General features: G+C 42.5%; 1 non-coding gene across 1 annotated transcript; it reads right to left on the reverse strand.

The window, feature by feature from the left end:
- Positions 1–8,603: 8,603 nt before the first annotated feature.
- Positions 8,604–8,675, reverse strand: trnae-uuc (transfer RNA glutamic acid (anticodon UUC)). The gene has a single exon. It is a non-coding gene; the product is annotated as a tRNA-Glu (tRNA).
- Positions 8,676–9,281: the final 606 nt, after the last annotated feature.

A 9,281-nucleotide genomic window follows, 5' to 3' on the forward strand; every position in this document is an offset into this window, starting at 1 on the left:
TCAAACCAGAAGGGGCGTCCCTTTTGCCCAGAAGACAGCACAAACAGAATCCTCTTTCAGCAGAAAACGGTCTTTTCTGGTGTGGAGAGGCGTGTGATTGGGCCGCAATTTTTTATCACTCCATGAGCAGATCTCATGTGCGTCGAAAAAAAGCAGCTCAACTCAGTGAGACTGTACCACAACATGCTTTAAATGGAAGCTTGGGGAAATTCCCACAATCTCTGTCACACCGACACAGATTCACGGATGGCTCTTCTGAGTTGCGTGGACGTGCTTGACTTTTCTGACAATTAACCAAATCCTTGATCTGTTGACCGAGCATGCTAGCCAATTCTCTTGAATCAAAAAAGGTTGTAAACCCATTCACACTGTTCGCCCCAGTTTACATACAAACAGTACCCTAAACACTTGTCGTATTATGGTTCTACAAATCGCATGCACTCAACAAAGTAACGGTTATTTGTAATGCCGTGTTCAGAGTTACGTACTGCGAGAAATTCTAATTATTACCTGAATCAATCACTCGAATTCAGTCGGTTTTCCAGATGGTGAAGTAGCCTTGAGGATCCTTGAACCGCTCCATGCCAGTGACAGTTGTATGAATATCTACACAACTGCTTCCAAATGGCCATCCACTAAGTACGACTGAGCCACCTTTTCTTCACACATTCCGTGTTGTCTTTTTATGATGACTGGGACCCGGCGGGTGTATTAATGTTGGCTGGTGTAGTGACATAGCCTCTCCACTTTTAGATATGGATGTAATATTTATAATTTAGATTTAGTATCAACATTTTGACTTTTGGATTGTGGATTAAACATTTAAGTCTAACATGTATTGTTTAGAAATACATATTTAATTTCCTAAATATTGTTGTAAATGTACAAAAACATATTTTTTCCACATTCACATTTTAAGCATTGTTTGGCGCTAAATGTGACAACATTTTGCTGTTATATACAGGATGTGCTGCTTTAAGAACAGTGCCCATACAAATTTACCTATTTTTTTATTGTTTCACGTATTTTAGTTTTGATGTTATTCCTTTTGAAGGAACCAACTAGACATTTTTTATATACAAAAATGGCTTATGTGACATGCTAAAGTGTTTAATTTATTAACGATCGCATGTTTGGGATGTGCAACTAGTTTGGATTGGATGTATATCGATATTCGATTATTGATGCCTTGATGCCCACACCACTAGTTTGGATTAGATGTATATCGGTATTCAATTATTGGTACCTTGACCCCAGCACGGGAGATCTTCTTCATATCATTAAAGTTGGATTGAGGAAGCAACAACGAATCACTATTGTGATTATTTCTCCCTGTGTTTCAAGGTATGCTGGTTGTTGTAGAGGCCGGTTGAGTTTGTGGTTTGCAATATACACTGTTTAGCGTGTGAGAGAGAAGATAATGTTTAGTATTGTTTATTTACTTTTGAAATGCGAGCGTGAATGTCCGAGTCCTGGGTCATGCACATGTATGTAATATTCAGTACGCTACCTTCGGTCGCCATTACCCTGTAGAGTGTCGATGACAGTCATAGCAAGGAATTTATGTTATTGATATTTCATTGTTTAGCCTGTTGAATAGTTGAGAAGGACTTCTTGAAGTTGTAAAAAAAAAAGATAAAACAAGTTATGACCGTATATTGAACAGGTGTAATTGTACATTTTGTTTTGGGTTCTAATGTGTTGCTAATATATATATATATATATATATATATATATATATATATATATATATATATATATATATATATATATATATATATATATATATATATATATGGGTGTAATTGTATATTATGGGTCTTTGTGTTGATAAAGATATCATTAAAGTTGGATTGAGGAAGCAACAACGAACCACTATTGTGATTATTTCTCCCTGTGTTTCAAGCGAAAATGCAGGGTGCAACATTTGGAGGCACCGCTGACCTGCTCACTGAATTATGAGCCAGCTAAATCCCCCCAAACACTACAAACCAGGCAGATGGCAGTGAGGAGAGTTGTTGCTGTTTCATTAGAACTGGAAGTTGGCGGTTGAACACTTGTCATCTGAGGCCAATCCAAGATCATCAGAGGGACAGTAAAGACATGCCAGTTCAGAGTTTACTCATGTACAGTCAACAGAACTCCTACTGTTAGGTTTAAACACCAGACATTTGTATCACCAATCTGAAAGAAGGAAATCACAGAGAATTGAGTCAACTTTATTTGCAGTGAGAGGGTCGGGGACTGCTCGCGTCTCAATCCTCCGACACACTCTGAAGATGTCTCCTCTCACCAAGTCTCTTATTGTGTTTTGGGAGTGTCCAAGTTACAGGAAGTTTCAAGCTGATCAAAGGAAAGAGAGGAATATCTCTCAGCTACAAAAGGTTCTTTGATTATGACCATATGCTCCTTCAAGGTAACACCTTTACAGTCTCTTTCCCGATCTCCCGCAATCTTCACACAATGGTTCAAACAGGCGCCGGACCCCTGGGGTAGTTCCTCTTTGTTGAATAAGGTGAAACTTTCCCAGGGCTCAAGACACTCCTAATTCTATTAGCAAGCATTTCGACAGTCATACCAGAATCAGGATAACTTATTTACAATAATTCCAACACCTACATTGTCAACAAAATGGAACAGTTGCACGAAGAGGTGGTAGGAACATTGAACAACCTGATGGAAAATAACCTACTGGAAATATGTGATTTTGTCAGCATATTAGGAAGTGTTAAACGGAAATTGCGTATAACATTAGTGACTCATTATGAAGTACCTAGAAAGAAGAACTAGAGGATGAAGGCATGTCTGAATTGTTGGAACTGAAAGATAAAATATCAGATATGAAGTATGAAGTCAAAGGGGATGCAAACCAAAAACAAGGATCAAAATTGGGAGAGACTCCAATAACTTTGCCCCAGCTACCAGATGTTGCGGACCCTCAGGGGGGGGGGGTGTCTCCCCAGCCAAGCTCATACTGGTGCAAGGAGTTCAAAATTGCTGGCCAAATAGGTGAACCAGGCCAGAGGGATAAGATGACATTCTCCAGCCTTGTTCATCAAATTGAAAATGGACTGAATAGGGGTTACCTAGATATGGAGATCATTGATGCTGTTATCAGGGCTATCTCCCCCAGTTTGCAGTTATGTAACTACTTGGAAGAAAAACCTAACCTCACTCTTCCCACACTCAAATGCATCCTACGCGCTCATTTTCAGGAGAGGAGTGCTACCGACCTCTATAAGCAGTTAGCTTCAGAAGTGCAGCATATCAAAGAGACTTCTCAAAGTTTCTTAATGTGAGTCTTGGGTCTTAGGCAGAAGGTACTGTTTGCATTTCGAGAATCAGAATCAGGACTCCAGTACGACCCAAGTTTAGTCCAGCGTATGTGCCTGCACACGATACTCACTGGTTTCCAGAGTGACAGTGTTAGGGTAGATATGCAGCCTTTCTTGCCAGACCGTAAGACTTCAGCTGAGCTTTTGCTAGAGCGGTTAAATGTAGCCTGTGCTATTGAAACGGAAAGGAGAAATAAAAAGAAGTTTAGTACCCTACAGGCAGCGACACATGTTAGCAAGGTACAGTCAGAAGACTTACGACCTACCAATTGCCCTGTAGAAGAAAAACCAAAAGTGTCCCCTGAGGTACTAGCGGAGTTGACTGAACTTAAGACAAGTGTTGCTTCTCTTAAAGATCTCAGTGCAGAAATAGCTCAGATCAAAGAGACACTACAGCAGCTTATGTTTCAGTCTCAGTCCTACCTCCCACCCTCAGTTAGAAGACCAGTTAGGGACCCCCAGCCACTTTCTGCACAACAAAATTACTACAGCCAGCCCCTAACACCCCACTGGAAAACTAGCCGCCCTGCTTATGTCCCAAGGAGGTGTTTTGCTTGTCAGCAGGGAGGGTGAGATGTGCAGTGCACAAACTTATCGGTGTGGGAGTGGAGAACATTTCCAAGCTGGATGTAAAATTCGAGGTGTCAGACCACTAAGAGAAGCCCCTTTAAACGGCTAGTGGTTGCCCCTGCGGGACGAGTGTCAACCATGAATGAGGAAATGTCCCCTTTGACTCTGCCTTCCTTACAGATGTGTTGTTCAGTGTCAGATGCAGATGAGACAGCTGCTGCGTCAATCAACTCCATACCAAAAGAAGAGGTAAGGAAAGCACAACAATCTGACCTGTTCATTTACCCTGTGTTGAACTATAAACGGTCAGGTTGTAAGCCATCAGCTGAGGAGTTGAAGTCGCTCAGCCCAAAGACAAAATGTTTGCTCAGGCAGTGGGACAAACTGATAACAGACAGTGACGGTATTCTGTACAGAAACACCACAACCCGTAAACAGTTAGTCCTACCAGAACAATATCGAGGAACAGTAATGAAAGTGTTGCATAATAACATGGGGCACCAGGGTATCGACCGCACAGTATCCCTTGTGCGTGATCGTTTCGTCTGGCCGTATATGCAGTCTGATTGGATTGGATTGGATTGGATAACTTTATTCATCCCGTATTCGGGAAATTTCATTGTGACAGTAGCAGAGGGTGATTAGACAGAACATCAAAGCAAAAGCACAAAGTACAAAGCAAATCAAAGTAAATGGGATCATTAAGAATCACCAAATCACATTATGTGACTAAGACCTGCCCTTGTCTAAAACTAAAAAATCATGCCATGAACAGATAGCGCCATTGACAAATATTGTGACAACACAGCCCTTTGAGCTGTATTGACTTTCTTCATCTTCATCGATGCAAAGGCGGATATGAATATATCCTCGTCATTGTCGATCACTACACGTTATGTCCAAGCATATGCCACCACCTCCAAGTCAGGAAAGGCTGCTGCAAACCTTATCTTCAATGACTTTGCCTTGAAGTTTGGGTTCCCCTGACGCATCCACCATGATCAGGGAAGAGAATTCGAAAATCAGTTGTTCGCACAGTTGAAGAGACTCAGTGGCATGGCTGGATCCAGGACAACACATTATCACCCGATGGGTAATGGTCAGGTGGAACGAATGAACAGGACTTGCTACAGTCCTGTTGTCCTATTGCTACAGATGCTCAGAACACTGACTGCGATAAAGAAATCAAATTGGAAGGAGTCTTTGAACAAGCTTGTGCATGCATATAACTGTACCCGTTGTGATGTGACAGGTTATTCACCATTTTACCTACTGTTCGGGAAATCGCCAAGGCTTCCAGTGGACATGCTCTTTGGACTGTGCAACAAGTCCGATACAAATGGTCAGCAGGACTATGTGGAGAAATGGAGACGGGGGATGGAGGAGGCGTACACCATTGCCACCAAGAGTGCACGGAAAGCTGCAGAATGAGGTAAAAACCAGCACTATGACACAAAAGTGAGGAGCTCCGTGCTTCAACCAGGAGAGCGCATCCTGATAAAAAAAAATCTGACACCAAGAGGAGGACCTGGAAAACTCTGTGACTTCTGGGAAGATACAGTTCACACAGTGGTGAGGCGAATGGGATCTGATCTACCAATTTATGAAGTCAGGCCAGAAAAAGGTAAAGGGCGTTCCAGAGTTCTGCACAGAAATCTACTGATGCCCTGTGACCATTTACCCGTTGAGGCAACACCAGAAGAAGGAAAAGTTGACAAAAAGTATTGTTAGACGTATAGTTTTAGCACCTAACCATAATTCCTTAACTCAGTCTGATCCCGTCTAACAAGTTGTGCGTGTTCAGCATCGAAGGAAGAGACCAGGGTATGCGCGTTACTCCACAGATGATTTATTCCTGATATTGATCCTTACAGAGCTCCGGGTCCCTTTCCCAAATATAAAACCAGCTGAGCGTCGCCGTGCTTCAGTGGAGGATGAAAGAGACTAAAGTCCAAACCCACGTTTGCCCAATTATAGTATAACACAGATAAATATTCATTCGCCGAGTTTAATGATATGTGGACTGTCCCACGACGTTCTGCGGGGGTGTCCTCTCCTAGAATCTGCTTTTCCTTGAATCCACATCTGGCATGGTCGCCCTCTCCGCAGGAATTCCTTTGTGTCTGGTATCATCTGGACCATCGCCCTTCCGCGGGGATCCCTTTGTCCCTGATTTCATCTGGAGCACTTATCACCTGGGACCACTTATCACCTGGACCACACCTTAAAGCAGAAACTCAAACAAAAGACCTTTTGTTCATTGTGATTGAGTTGAGAGCAAAAGTTTTAATCCTACTGTGGTACTATATCAAAATGAAACTGCTACAATAAAATGGAGTAAAATATGTCATATTCTTCAGCAATGTTCCCTCTAATTTTTCGTTGGTCTGAGCAGAAAGTCAACCTCCCTGAGCGCACTGAGTACCAGTGTGAGCGACATCATCGGTACTCGGATGATTCGCCTAAAGACGTTTCGCCGACGGACGTTTGACAGACGGGCAGGTCGCCGAATGGACGTTCCGCCGAACGTTCATTCGGCCGAACGGAGGTTTCGCTGAAACGGGATTTGCGCGCTCGCCCCGCCCCCGGATCGTGTGTGTACAAGTTTTTCAACCTCGGCCCGCGGGCCATATACGGCCCGTTAGGATTTGTAATCCGGCCCGCCGCCGGTGTTGTCCAAATAATAGTAAAAATCAATGTTAGTCTACCATCAATGGCAGCCCGGGAATAAGCACTCTTGGGCGGGCATGGCAGTCCGGGAATAAGCACTCTTGGGCGGGCAGATGTAGCAGAACCGAGCCGTAAAATGACAGCAATCGGGTCAAATCCATCCTAAAACAGCATTTAATGATTAAATACAAATACTGGAGCTCTTTGGACATTAGAACCGAGCCCAGGGGAGTGAATTCGTCGGTAAAATGTCGTGATGATATCGCGATGGAGGCAAAAAAACGTCTATATACGTCCATTCGCCAAACGGCTCAAAATGCTCTCAAATTCGGTCAAATCCAGCTGAAAACAGCGTTTAATGATTAAATACAAATACTAGTATTTCTATTTAATCATTAAACGCTGTTTGAACGAACGTTCATTCGGCGACCTGTCCGTCTGTCAAACGTCCGTCGGCGAAACGTCTTTAGGCGAATCATCCGGTCACGACATCATCATTGCTCGCTATGGGCACACCAGTATCACACCTGCCACAAGCAGGTGCATGTCAATGTTCCCTCTAATTTTTCATGTAAATGAAATGCTGTAAAACACGAAAAACATAAGTGGACAGAGCTACTGCCACTGGCTGCCGCTTAAACGGCGCCATCATGGGGAAAGGGGTAAAAATAAAAAAAATAAAAAATACAAATAAAAAAAATTAAAAAAATCCGATTTTTTTTTTTACTGCGCGCCATATGATTGCTGCTGCGCAGAGAAGACGAGAGTAGTGCGCAATTGCGCACGCGCGCAGCTTAGAGGGAACATTGTTCTTCAGTATGCAGAGAAATAAACAGCAGCCGGTATCTCATCTTCAAGAGTCAGACGAAGACAGTGGTGACAAATATGACTTTCACTACGAGCACCTCCAGGTGCTAATTGAGAGAGATGCGCAAGGGATGGAGTCTGAGCACAGGCCACTGCCAGCTGATCAGAGACTTGAAGTGAAGGGCCCTGCTTCCGGACCAGTACAATCAGAAGATGACTAGAAGAAGACTGTTCCACAAACATAGATGCCCTGTACAAAAGGGGCCAAAGCCGCCTCTACCTACTGAGGAGTCTACGGTCCTTTGGAGTGTGAAGGACACTGCTGAGGACTTTCTACGACACTGTGGTGGCATCTACAGTGTTTTATGCAGTGCTCTGTTTGGGATGCGGGAGCACAGAGAGGGACAGGAACAGGCTGAATAAGCTGGTCAGGAGGGCCAGCTCTGTTCTGGGCTGTCCTTTGGACTCTGTGGAGGAAGTGGAAGAGCGGAGGATGCTGACCAGGATGATGTCCATCATGGACAGCACCTCCCACCCCCTGCATGAGTCGGTGGAGTCTCTCCGAAGCTCTTTCAGCAATAGACTGCTGCACCCTCATTGCAGGAAGAAGCGCTTCCGCAGATCCTTTCTCCCATCAGCTGTCAGGCTCTTTAACAAAAAAATGGCTGTGTTAAGACCTACCGTATGCATGCATGTACATCTATATTTATGTATGTATGTGTGCTTATATACATGTGTATATAAGCAACAACGAATCACTATTGTGATTATTTCTCCCTGTGTTGCTAGCGAAAAGGCAGGGTGCAACACTTATGCGAGAAAATACTGTAATAGATTAAAAAAATCAAATAAAAAAATAAAAAATCAAATCAAAAAAAAAAACCACATAAATCAAAGCAAAAATAGACCACAAAGGGGAGCTGTAGCACTTTGTATCATTTTGGTTTGCCCATCTACTTTCCCGTAATTTCCATTCATTGTATTGTATCCTTTATTTCAAGCCGTTTTTTGGGTTACCCCATGCAAAGAGAAAATTAACCATTTAATTAGCTCTATAAAACTGCATTTTTAAGGGGTATTTTGAGGTTAAAACACAAGACCATAGATAGTTCTAATTATAATCGTTATGCGTATATTTGTCATGGGAGTGGGTTTCAGAGAGTAAAGTACTGTACGTACACTTAAAAACTAGAGTAGTTCATGTCGGAGGAAAAATTAATGTTCCCATACCGGGAGTCGAACCCGGGCCGCCTGGGTGAAAACCAGGAATCCTAACCGCTAGACCATATGGGACATGAGTGCTAGCCACAGAGCTTTTGTATATAAACACAAAAAAATACTCAATACGTATGTTAAAAGGGACTTGGCGAGCGCAAAGAAATGTGAAGACTTTATTTATTTTTTGGTTTTTGTCTGTCCTGGGCTTTTAATTAGGGGAGAAAATAATAGGGTGAGTGATTCTTTTTAATCAATAACTGATTTGATCCTGAAGTCGAATGCAATTTAGGACAGGCATTAGTATTCAAATGGAAATCTATTTTTCACAATCATTTTTGCCCATTACAGATTCGAATTAAGGTGTTTCTTTTTAATCACATGCTTTTACGTGTGTGCAAGAGTTTTTAAAGATATCTTCTGAAATATTAGTTATAAAAATTAACTTAAAGGTTTGAGCCATATTCGAATTTGTTTACTGAAGCATAGTGCCTGCCACTATGTGATCATTGTATTTGGGTAGAGTCTTCACAGGGAGGTGTGAAAAACAGTCTGTGGCCCCTGGTTGTCTGTAGCATAAACAATTGAGCTGTGTTCTGGCAGTTGTAAAACTTTCCCTGATATATCTAAAGTATCTTGTTTTTATGGTTCAAAGTGAAGTGTCATATCTTTAGAATCTCTATC

This window comes from Stigmatopora argus, chromosome 22 (genome assembly GCF_051989625.1).
Source record: "Stigmatopora argus isolate UIUO_Sarg chromosome 22, RoL_Sarg_1.0, whole genome shotgun sequence".
NCBI lineage: Eukaryota > Metazoa > Chordata > Actinopteri > Syngnathiformes > Syngnathidae > Stigmatopora > Stigmatopora argus.